Genomic DNA, 13,023 nt, shown 5'->3' with positions numbered 1-13,023 from the left:
ACATAAAACAAAAAATTTATCCCGATAGATTGAGTACCCCACCTTGGGGAAGTTTATGAAAAAACTAGGGATTATGGAAAGTAACTACATTCGGTTGATCTTCAGTCTTGAGCGAGTCAATCAACTCGGATTCACCATTTTCAACAAAAGCCAAGAGAATAGTGGATATTGAAGTTGGTAGAAGGATTAGTGATCATTGTATTAAATGTAGCCCTTTTCCATGTAAATTACCATTTTTCAACGCTTGTAAAGATCTATGGAGTCTTGTCTTTTACAGGCTACCATTCTATTAAATAAAGTTGAGCTTTTTATCCAATTGTTTCTACTCCTATTTATTTTTCAGCTAAATAGAATTGAATTTTTATGATGATAATTTTGAAATATTTAAATCAATAAAAACAAAAACCATTTTTCTTAAAATAATAAAAGCAATTACTTCTAAAAAGCAATCGACTTCATTCAAGAAATATCAACAGCAGCCTAAGAACAGGTAAGTCTTAAAAATGCGGAACACTGTTGGTCTTTCCCCAAGAAGTTGGTTTGGTCACTTTTTCCCTCCCAACGACAATTCAGTTTCTCCAGCCGAGTTATGTGATCGCCTCCCCGGCTGAGCGGTAGGCGCGTAATCTCAACGGTTTACGTGATTCAGCAAAGGAGTTTATTCCCCTCAGTTCGTTAGTAGAGTTCACTCCTGAACCCTGCCAGCACTGATTCTCGAGCAGTATTTCTGGTCCTCTGCAAGGTTGTCTCCCATGTGGCATGGTGTTGACCTAAAATTCCCCGTAGAGTTGATGATTCAGAACCTCAGCAGATCTTTTCTATCTCCTCAGTCAAGGTCGAGTGGTTTGTGATGGATGGTTTGTGTTCATCCCTAGCTTTTTCTCCAGTTAATTCCTCCATCTTGTCGAGATTAGTCGAGTGTTGTAGAGATGACTCAAATCAGTGACATTTGTATCCTTTGTGATTGTTTTGTCAGCATAATCATCAGTCATATATACATATACATATACATTCATACATCATATATTTCATTACACATTATTATTGCATTTGATTCCTTATTTTTTCGATCCTCTGCTATGGTGATATCCTTTCCCCATGCAGATTTGGTGCGTCTGTCCTCCCTCAATTGTAGAGTGTCAGCCCCTTAAGCAGAAAGAATTTAACCTTTCTCATTCCCCATTGAGTTATTTCCTCGTGGATGATTATTACTTCAGTTTCCTCCCAGTTGATTATCTGGATGGAACCACTCCCCTTGAGATATATCCTCATTGATTAGAGTCATATGTTTGACGTTTCTTTCTAGCTCTTACCTAGATAGATGCTTTGGTCCCTCGAAAATTTGTTACCCAATAACTGGTAATATTCTTTTCGATTTGCGAGTACCTTACTCTTACCCAATACCTGGTAACAGTAATCTACTTCCTCTTGTTTTTCCCCAGCAGATTCGTCTTATGTTTCCCCTGGTAGTCTATCCTTGATATGTTCATCCTAACGAATGACTGATATTCTTCCCTTTGAGTCTATCCTTGATATGTTCATCTTGACCGATGACGAATATTCTCCCCCTTTTTTTTTGGTTTTCTACCCAGTAAAAAGGTAGTTGTAATCCCTATTGCTTTCTCAGAGAGTTAATCCTTGATATGTTCATCTTAATTGATGACGGGTTTCCTCCTCTTTGCAGTCTTCTGCCCAGTGACCAGTAGTTGTAAATCACGCTTTCCCCTGCTGAGTCTATGCACAAATTTTTTCCCCCAGAGTTTATGTCTCCCTAGTGAGTTTCCCTTATGGAATGCATTATGCTCCTACGAACTTTAAGTCTCTTCGGATTCTTTTCCTTTGTGGAAATATTTTCCCATGAAGATTCCTTTTAACATTTATATCCTATGCATCATGAGGTCTCTTAGGGACCAAAATTTGCTTCTATATGTTGTTATTTAAATCCATTCATCTGAGTCGATACGAATATTTTAACCTTCATCTCCTCAGTTAGAACGTCCTTAAATATGGTCAGCTGTAAGACCCCAATTTTGACCCTAAGTTCCCTCATGTTATCTCATCATATGCATTGGCATTGGGATCACACCTTGGCATCCTCCTTACCCCTCTTTCATTGGGTTTGCATTGGGAGAGACCACCAAGCATATCTTGATTGTATCATACTTTGTTTTTCACTATTTACTAACCAAAATACCAAAAATATGTCAATGTATAGTTTGTTGCTTTTGTAGGTAGTGTGCATGCTCACCTATGCTCTATCAAGCCCATATCTAGGGTTTAAGACCCTCAATGTAAGGAGTGAAATCAAGAATTGGTTAACATTTGGCTCTAAGCATCATATGGGGACCTCCATGATCTTCACATATCATTTTGATCAAGAGATCATCAAGAGTTTGGAGTTTGTTTGCCTTGGAAACCCTAAATCATTTGGGTATCTTGTGTGACTTCAGCAATAAGTTTCTTCAACATTTGATCAAATATTTCAAGGGATACTTTATATTTCATCATCTTACACATATATGATCCTCCATGAGTCCTAAAAGTCAAGAGAATATCAAGCTAGCAAGTTGGTTCATGGTGGTTGACCAAAGAAAGTCAACTGGTTAAAACTGGGGTCACATGAAAATGATTCCAAGAGAAAAGTTACTCAAACTGACATGCCAAACAAATTTCATGTTAAAGTCAAGATCTAGTTTTGCTTGGAAAGTCATTTTATATGGTGAAAGATTATAGGTCATTTTGTCTGAACCCTAGTTTGAAGGTCAACTTCCCAAGACCATAACTTGGTCTATTCCATGATCAGATTCAAGATTTATACTTCAACTTTTATGTTTTTAGGAGGTTAAAATTCAACTTGCAAATGCATGTGCCAAGAGGAAACATTATAGGTCATTTTGGGCCACTACCATTGAACAAGTGATTTTGCTCAACTTCTAAAATGCATAACTCCTTCATGCCAAATCCAAATGAGGTCAAATATGTGACCAAATTGAAGAGGTTTGAGAGATATACAACTTTGATGAAGGAACATTACTCATTTAAAGTCCATAGAAAATGTTATTTAAGGTGGAAGAAGTGAACATTTGACTTGGGACTTAGAAAAATTTCAAATATATTTGATTTACCAAACTTCCACCTCAAAATTTATCATGATCCAAGCTCCAAATGAAGAAGTGTCCAACAAGAAAGTTATTCCCCTTGATCTCACCTTTCCAAAAAGTTCAAGATCACCTCATTTGGAAAAAGAATGAAGGAATTGTGCATGGGTGCAATGTGAGGAACTATTTGGATGGTTTTCACTTCCACATTTCATACACGATTGCATGACCACATGGCTTGATTTCAGGATGATCCTCACTCATTTTTGGACCTGAATACATCACTTGATAGGCCTATCACACGCCCATGCAAGCATGCAAGAGAATTACTCAATTTTTTCCATTTTTGGAAGTGTGTGGAAATGAATCTCCTTGGCTATAAATACAACCCTCATTGCTCAGAATTAAGGACCTCATGCCCAAGCTTTGAACCTGCAATCCAAACCCTCTCCATTAAAGGATAATCTTGAAGGTTTTCTTAGGAAAATCGAGTTTCAAATCTCCATCTGTTTTGAGATTGAAACTCAAAGAGTCCAGACCATTTATTGATCCTAATCGCTTTCAACAAGCTTCTGAAGTAAGGCCAGGCACAATTGGAATCAAGATCGAGCAAGTTTGAAGCTCCACTGAAGGTGAATTTTCAAAATCTTCATCTCTTCGATTCTCCCTCAATTCTTCACCATTCTTTGTGATTTTTGGTTGTCTGAAGTCCTATCAATGTAGGCAAGGAAATTGAGTTGCTTTGAGGTTAAATCGAAGCAACTTAGTTCACGATCCTCAAAATTCAAATCCTTGTATCTTTTTATATACTTGGAATTGGAGAAAATTGAGGCCAGGTTCGTGTTCCTGAGCATTTTTCCTTCAAATTAGTGTATTCACTTTTCATTTTCCATGAAGTTGAGCCTGAACCAGACCGGTGGTGATCACCAGAGAAAATGACCGGAGCTAGGGCTCCGGTGGTGCGCTTGATCAATCCAGGCCATCTAATATGGTTCTCATGTTCTAATCTCACACGTCCAAAGTGATTACCATGCGTGTGCACGCATTGACTACAGTGTTTGGTGGAAGCGCGCGCTTGGCCGTCAGATATGCCACCTCATGTAATGAGGGAGATCTGATGGCCCTTATTTTTTTTTCTTCTGATTTTTCATTTAATCCATTTCTTTTGATTAATTCATATTAATTTCATTTTTAATCTAAAAAATATGGGACTTTCACCAAAAATCTTTAAATATTTTCCTCTTTCATTTTTTAAATTAAAATTATTTTTCGGATTAATTTTGATATTTTTTATGAATTAATTGTTTTTTTGCATATTTTTAATTGTTTAAAAATACTTCTGACTTTTCAAATATTATGATTTTTTTTGTCTAAGGTTCTTTGACCTTGTTTGACCTATGATAAATCTCTTGGCCATTTATTTGGTGTTGTAAAGAGGTTTTAGGTTTTGACCAAACTAAATTTAATTTAAATGCATTTTTAATTTGATTTTTGATTGATTAATTGTGTAGAAATTATATTGAGCCAATTTTATCTACTTGTGAAGTTTAACTATGTGTTTGGGCCTTGGTCAAGGTCGATTTGACTTTTGTTGAGTTAAAATCATTGGATTTAGAGGATAGATGAAATGTGCATTTCATATCCCAAGATGAATGAATGATTTTAATTTGATAAATTTCCTCTCATGACCAATTTTTGTTTCTCCTATCCCCCCTCCCTCTTCATCTTCAATCCCATTCTCTCCCATCCTTTCCATTGACTAATGAAGTCTCAATATCCTAAGGCTAATTGGTTAATCAATAACTTTGTGTTAGATGAACCAATACAAATATGGATGAGATAGGTCCATCCTTTGATCTTTTTTTTTGTTGTGTGGTATGTTTTAGGAGTATGGTTCATTATACCATATCTCTAACATGCATTAACACCAAAATTTCTATTCCCCGGCCTCAGATAGTTGTGACTTCTACATAAGTCCAATTACGATTACTTAACATAGAGCTAAATTTTGACCCTAAAGGCATATCATTCTAGTAAGTGAGATTGTAAGTCTCCCCCCTTTCATGGTATTATGTGGAAACTTGGCCTTTTTCCCTTCCTTTGGAAGATGTCTTGGTTCAAGTATCCATGCTTGTTAATAGAGGATTGAGTGTTTTCCAAAGAATGACTTAATCAATTGAAAAGCAAAACATCACTAACATCTAATCAACTATCATTTGACTAACTTTTATTATTATTACTTTTATTTTCAAGTCATTTACTTTATGCAATTTAAACTCAAGTCATTTACCATTTCATTTGTCATTTACATATCATTAACTTGTTTATATTCATGTCATTTTCACTTTGCTCACTTGAGCCATATATTGTGATTGTATATTTGTTTGTGTATTTTGTTTGTGTTTGTGGTCTTAGGATCTTAAAATACTTAATAAATAACAAAAACCTTAAAAAATGTTTGTGTGGATTGTTGGATTTGATCTGAGCTTTTGGACTTAGAATTAGGCAATATTCCATATGCAAAAGGACTTGGTCAATGCCAACTTTTCTGAGACCAAGTTATTATGATTTGAGCTTTCATATGATGCAAGTATTGGGATCCACATGAATTCATCTGCTACATGGTCTTGAGGGAACTGTTACTTTGAACCTGTGTCTAATGCCTTATTCTGAGCTAATCAAGGAGTATGTCATCTAATACATGAGGAGACAAAGAAGACTTTTAATTGTGAAGTTGCTTGCTTGGATATGGACATCTTTATTTGATGTCTTTCTCTTGATATTGCTAATTGCTTGCTGATCATTGCTTGATTCAAAGTCCAAAGGGAAGGTTGGTTTTCTATATGACATTCTTGTCTGTTGGATTGCATCCCAATAGTCAGATCTTTTCAACTCTTAACTTTTAAATTTATGCTTAGGATTAGTCTCTTCATCTTCTACCACTTCTTAAATTTCAAAATCTCTCCCTCTTTTTAAAACCTTTATTTGCTTGTGATTTTAAAACTTAGACTATATTACAAATTAGAAACTTTGGCCTTATGCCATTGCATTTTTTAACTCTTTTCTTAATCAAATTTGTAAATGAACTTAACCATATTGACTTAAAATTTCAAAAGACAAAAAGAACTAAGACTCATTTAAACTCTTTTAGGCTCCTTTATGCCTTTTTTAAACTTAGTTTTGAATAAAAGCAATCCACTCACTTTGAAATTGATACCATGAACTACGAGGTTTTGATCCCTTATTTTTATATTGGTACGTAGGCACAAGTCTGAAGGTCTTGTCAAACACAAAAATATAATTAATGAATTCTTTTCTCATATCCATACTCTATTTATTGCAAACATCTTTAATACCAAAAACACATACACACATAAAAAACGGCTCCCTAGTAGTACCTAGGACACTTTGGGTGCTTACACCTTCCCTCTGTGTAACCAACCCCCTTACCTATAATTGTCGCGTCTCGAAAAATACAATTCCTCGCGATGGACCCGGAAAAAATTACGTTCAAACAGAGTTGCCACCAAACTTTATTTATCACAATGAAGGGATAGGAAAATATCGATAAAACCTTTAGGAAATGGAATAATGGTCGTCGCAACCATATTCGAGTTCGGGAGTGGATTACGCAAGAGGAAGGTATTAGCACCCCTCGCGTCCGTTTTACTTAACGGGAACCTTTTAGTTATAATTTGTGTTTCAAGTGTTAATTTATGTTTGTTTGTTATCTTTGGGTTATAAAATATTGAAAATAGAAATGGATGAGAACCTCAGAAAGGAGAAAGAGGAGGTTTTTTATTAGTGTGCTCGCGAAGATACAACAATCTCCTGCCTACGTATCCTTAAATAAGGAAATCGGAGCATTCGTAGTTCAGGGAACTACAGTTGGTTGGTGTCTTTTAGTGAACAACTGTTTTAGATCGCGTTCTAAAGGCTAAACGTTGACTTGTCTACTCTCGGTGGAGGCTTAAGCATTAGTTTGTTATGCGCATTAGAAAGGATTAAATGGTATTCTTTTGAAAAGAGTTTTGGTCACACGGGGGTGACAAGTTGGATTAATATGTGGGATATTTTGATTGGTTGAGATGTTTTTAATTGGACGACGATTACTCGGATAGTCGAGTAAGGCAACTCGTATCCTAACCGTCAGAAAAGGGAATAGAAGACTTCGGACCACTTTCTTTTTCATCCTTAATTATAGAAAGGATTTGATAGTAATTAAGGTGTTTTTAATGGATGACGAATACTCGGATAATCGAGTAAGACAGCTCGTATCCTAATAATCGGGAAAGGGAATAGAAGACTCTAGACCACTTTCTGTTTCATCTGAGTATTTATGAAAATAAGGTTGTATATGGTTGACGTATTTTAGAATGAACGATAAGTACTTGAATGAATGAGTAAAATAAATCATATCCAAGAATTTGAGAAGAGGAGTTGAAAGCTCAAAACCATCTCCTTTTTCGTATAGTTTGTTAAGAAAATGATTTGATTAAGTTGTATGTTTGTGGAAAAAATGACAATTATTCAACTGACCGAGTAAGAGAACTCGTATTCAACAAATTGAGGAGAGAACTTGAAACCTCAAAGTCAACTCCTTTTTCATTTAGCTTAATGTGAAAATAATTTGATTTAATCGGGGTTTGGAAGTTGATGAGAACCTCAGAAAGGAGAAAAGGGAGGTTTTTTTATTAGTGTGCTCGTGAAGATACAACAATCTCCTTCCTACGTATCCTTAAATAAGGAAATCAGAGCATTCGTAGTTCGGGGAACTACGGTTGGTTGGTGTCTTTTAGTGAACATCTGTTTTATATCGCGTTCTAAAGGCTAAACGTTGGCTTGTCTACTCTCGGTGGAGGCTTAAGCATTAGTTTGTTATGCGCATTAGAAAGGATTAAATAGTATTCTTTTGAAAAGAGTTTTGGTCACACGGGGGTGACAAGTTGGATTAATATGTGGGATATTTTGATTGGTTGAGATGTTTTTAATTGGATGACGATTACTCGGATAGTCGAGTAAGATAACTCGTATCCTAACCGCCAGAAAAAGGGAATAGAAGACTCTAGACCACTTTCTTTTTCATCATTAATTATAGAAAGGATTTGATAGTAATTAAGGTGTTTTGAATGGATTACGAATACTCAGATAATCGAGTAAGACAACTCGTATCCTAATAATCGGGAAAGGGAATAGAAGACTCTAGACCACTTTCTATTTCATCTGAGTATTTATGAAAATAAGGTTGTATATGGTTGACGTATTTTAGAATGAACGACAAGTACTTGAATGACTGAGTAAAATAACTCATATCCAAGCATTTGAGAAGAGGAGTTGAAAGCTCAAAACCATCTCCTTTTTCGTATAGTTTGTTAAGAAAATGATTTGATTAAGTTGTATGTTTGTGGAAAAAATGACAATTGTTCAACTGACCGAGTAAGATAACTCGTATTCAACCAATTGAGGAGAGAACTTGAAAACTCAAAGTCAACTCCTTTTTCATTTAGCTTAATGTGAAAATAATTTGATTTAATCGGGGTTTGGAAGTTTGTAGCGGAACGACAATTATTTGTCCAACAAGTAAGAGAACTTGCATTCAAATAGTCGAGGAGAAAAATTGAAGACTCAAAGTCATCTCCTTTCTCGTTTCTTGTTATGAAAATGATTCGATTTGATTGTGCTTAGGTGGATGGAAATGACGACTATTTGACTAACCGAGTAAGAGAACTCGTATTCAAATAATCGAGGAGAGGAATTGAAAACTCAAAGCCACCCCCCTTTTTCATTTCCAAATGAAATAGTATTTAATTGTGATTAAGTATTTTAATTTAATTTTAATAAAGAATACTTGATGTTGGATCGAGGTTTTGATTTTATATTTTGTGAATGAATTGAATTTATTTAGTGAGTAGTTCATCTAATCTATTAATTAAAATCGAATAGGTCTCATTGTAAGAAAGTCCAAGAGTAAGCCATGTGAGGTTGATGGTGATGCTTTAAAAGCGATCGACTTACAAAGGTGTTTGAAAATGGGCTCGACTCTGAATCGAGAAATATGTGATTTATTTTTAAATAATTTAATATAGCAATTAGAGTGATTATGGGATAAGGGTCAATATGAAAATATAACTCAAATCACAGTTCAAACGAACTTAGGAATCGCACAAGTGAGTTTAATCAAACAAATTCAAGATGACATCTAAATCAAATTCTACAACTTGAAACAATGATTAATTTTCAATTAACAAATAAAGCATTTAAAATAAAAGTTGAGTAAATAAAATAAAATTATTCTATAGCAATAATACCCTAATATATATTTTATATGCATATATAAAAAATGTAATAAAGAAAAATAAATGAACAAGCAAAAAAGAAAAGGAAAATGGGCCAATAATGAGAAAAGCCCATTTCTGGGCGCACTACAGAATAATGAGGGGGGGTTTTATTGGCAAAAAATGTCTTTTGGCCCAATTCGGAGGCCTAAAATCAAAGGGAGGAGGTGTTGAGCCCGATCAACCTTGTTGACCTCCAACGAATGCTATTGACCGTTAGATCCATAAATCTGACTTCGTCAAGCGAAAGGGTGAAATCTGATGGCAATGCACGGTAAGGAACTGTGGGGGAGTCCACACTAGATTGCCTGGTTGACCAAGGTCAACCCAGGCGTGGCCTTCCAGGAGGAAGCCACTTGGCACACATGCACCCACTCCAAACAGCCATTTCAAAACGAAAATGGAAGAGAAATAATTCATTTGCTCCTTTACTTTCTCTCTCTTCACTCAAAGTTCAGAGTTGCTCTGCAACTCTCACCTCTCCTTTCTGTCATCACCCTCCGGAGAAGACGGTGGTCGCCGGCCAACCGTGGCGGCACCACCCTCTTCTCCGACGACCTCCACCCCAAAACCTAAACTTTCTTACACAAACCCCACCTTATCTTGGTCGGAGAACACGAATCCGACCTTAGATCTTCCTAAAACTTTCTCAAATAACCAGATCGAGACATAACACAAAATGATCAATCTCAAACTTCAATCAAACACCTCAACGTAACCAAACGAAAACCTAAACTCTCTCCAAACAACAAATCCAAAGTCAAACAACAACCAAACAATTTTAAACCTAAACCCTAATTTTGAAATTAAGCCCTCTACAGTTGTTATTCAATGAAATCATCAAGGGATTCTTGTTCTACTTACAACGACGAAGGAAATGGAGCAAGGATTTCAGGCGAAAGTGGGAGAAGGAAGGCTTCTTGGTCTGAGTTCGTCGTCGGCGGTTCGTCACGGCTCAGATAAGTTTTTCCTCACCTTTTTCTTTTTGTCTTCCTCTTCTCTGTCTTCTTCTTTTGGAATGCTATTTGGTTGTGTTTGAATGAAAAAAAATCTTTGATTTTCTTTTTCGTTTTTATGATTCACCGTCCTCTCCTCTGATTTCCTTCTGTTTTGGGTATTTATCTTTTAATGAATTTTTAAGTTTATTAAGTTTTAAGATAACTTGTCAGGTTTACTTTTCATCCCAGATTTTATGGGATTATTATTTTGTGGTTTCATTGTTGTTTTGAACTGGTAATGGAACACGTTTTTGGGTGTTCATGGTAGTCCCCTATCCAAAGCTTTAAACCGATCAGTTCATTCATTATCCTTCAGTTTTTTAAATGTTTATTGATAGGACCTTTAATCTTGATTTGATTTTTTTTGCAGGTTACAAAGGTGAAGTCTGTGCCAACTTTAGTTGGATTAGGACGCCTTGGCCTTATGAGGAAATTGGATTTGGCCGCTGGCTTAAACGAAGGTCTTGGGTGCTGGCTTTTGAGAGTTTCGTTTCCAAACTGCTGGATTTGCAGCAGCTTTCAACTTTTCAAGTTCACTTTGATGTAATCATTGGACTTTTGGATAATGTATTAACTTTGGAATTATTTGTAATATCTTAGACTTAAAATTCATTTATGTAATTAATCTCTTTTTAAATATTTAAACTTTATTTTATTTAGAAACTTGTTTGGACCATCATAAGCACTTAACTAGTGGTTGCCTTTAGTATATTACCATCAGCAAAATACAAACGTAACCAAAAATTTAAAATGAACCACAAGTCATAAGTATTGTAACTTCAATTCCAATCACAAAACCAACAAAGGATTTTGGTACATGAGTCTTAAACATGGTGACTTATCTTAAATCCAACACATACATGCTTCAAAAAAATGCAAAGTTAATTTAGGGACCTATGAAGGACTTAGAATTTGGCATAAATATTTGGGATGTGTAAATGGACTAATAACAAGTGATCATAAAAAAACATGGCTCTTAATACTTACTAACAAGAAACGTGGACTTGGATTAGTAACGTGAAATTTGAAGCACACTTTGGACTTGCAAATGTGTTGACAGGCGTGGGCTTTTTTTAAACTGTCAAGTCTTTATGGATAAAATAAAAAAAAATGGGCCTTTTAACCAATAAATTCCAAAAATACGCATATCATCCCATGCTATAGTAACAGCAGTAAGAGACAAACGCAACAAATGATTTTTTCTTGAGTCAAGTACAAGAACTTAACAGACGAAATGTCACTCAAAAGATTTGTTGAAAATTTGATGTCACTAAGGGTTTTATTTAGAATAATCAGGTGAGTATTAGATGTGCCTTTAAGGAGGTTGGGGATTTTGGAGTAGTTTAGAGCTGAGAAACCCTAATATAGAGTTTAGGCCTTAACATCTGGTGGTGAACGCTGGCGAAAGATTTTTCTTACCCCGACAAAATTGGGGTATGACAGCTGCCCCTATTTAATTACCTCGAACCGGAAAGTAAGAATGACAACAGTCTTCGTGCATGCGCGGTGGGAGATAATTAAATACAAAAAAGACCCAAATTTTGTCCTAGGAAATGCAAGGAAGAAAATGCAGTGAGAAATAGTAAAACACATTATCCTAAAGTAAAACGGAACAACCAAGACTTTCTGGGAGTCGTCAGAACAGTATCTTGGACATCACAGTCGAGATATGTTAGTAATGGAGTGACATTCCTAGCTAAATCTCAAGACTTTTCCAGGATGCTAGAGTAGTATAAAGAAAATCTGGCATGAGACTCTTCATATTGATGAGGCAGTATCTCAACAGTAAAAATGAAATTCTCTGTATTGAGTCGAAGCAACATCTTATATGACAAAATTAAGATGTTCCAGTAAGGGAAAGATACCTTAATTGAATCTCCCAGTGGTCACACAAGCTATCACATCGTCAAACTCCTATATTGTTATGTCCTTTGTGATATGTGCGACGCTAAATACTTTCAACAACGAGTTCCTGTGTGATTCTGAGTTGAGCAATAAAGATAACATGGAGATCTTTGAGGGTGTTTGATTCAGTTAGTCCACCACCTTATAATCACTCTTCTTTATTACCCTAAAAAATTCCTCAGTCTCTTCACGAGTGACTGCAGCTTTAGGAGACAGGTGCATGTCTTGCATTTCTTGATTAGGGGCGGGGATCTGGACAACAGCTTCCTTCCCTTTAGCCTTTGCAGAAGTATCAACAGTTCTTGGCGCGAACAATCGGCCACTACGTGTCATTCCTGCCGGCCCCACAATCGAGGTGACGTTTGGTTCGTTGATAACCAAAGGTTGGTCTTCATGCCCTTGCTTAAAAGCTATGGGTTGATATATCCACGGGACCTCCTTCTCATCTTCATATGCGAACGGTACTGGAAACTCTATCACCAATGGGGTTATAGGTATTTCCACATTGTAGCACCTCAAATTTGCCCTCCTCATTCATGCATTCATTTTAGGTCATTTAACATTTCATATTGCATTTCATCATGTCAATCAGAATTAGCTCCAAGAGTTTGTCTTCCAGGAAGCTTGGATATCATCCAAGTCACTTTGTGGGTTCTACCTGAATGATCAGTCAACACAAGGGAGATT

This window comes from Lathyrus oleraceus, chromosome 4 (genome assembly GCF_024323335.1).
Source record: "Lathyrus oleraceus cultivar Zhongwan6 chromosome 4, CAAS_Psat_ZW6_1.0, whole genome shotgun sequence".
Classification (NCBI taxonomy): Eukaryota; Viridiplantae; Streptophyta; class Magnoliopsida; order Fabales; family Fabaceae; genus Lathyrus; species Lathyrus oleraceus.
The sequence above is the reverse complement of the archived record's forward strand: the minus strand, read 5'-3'. Positions refer to the sequence as shown.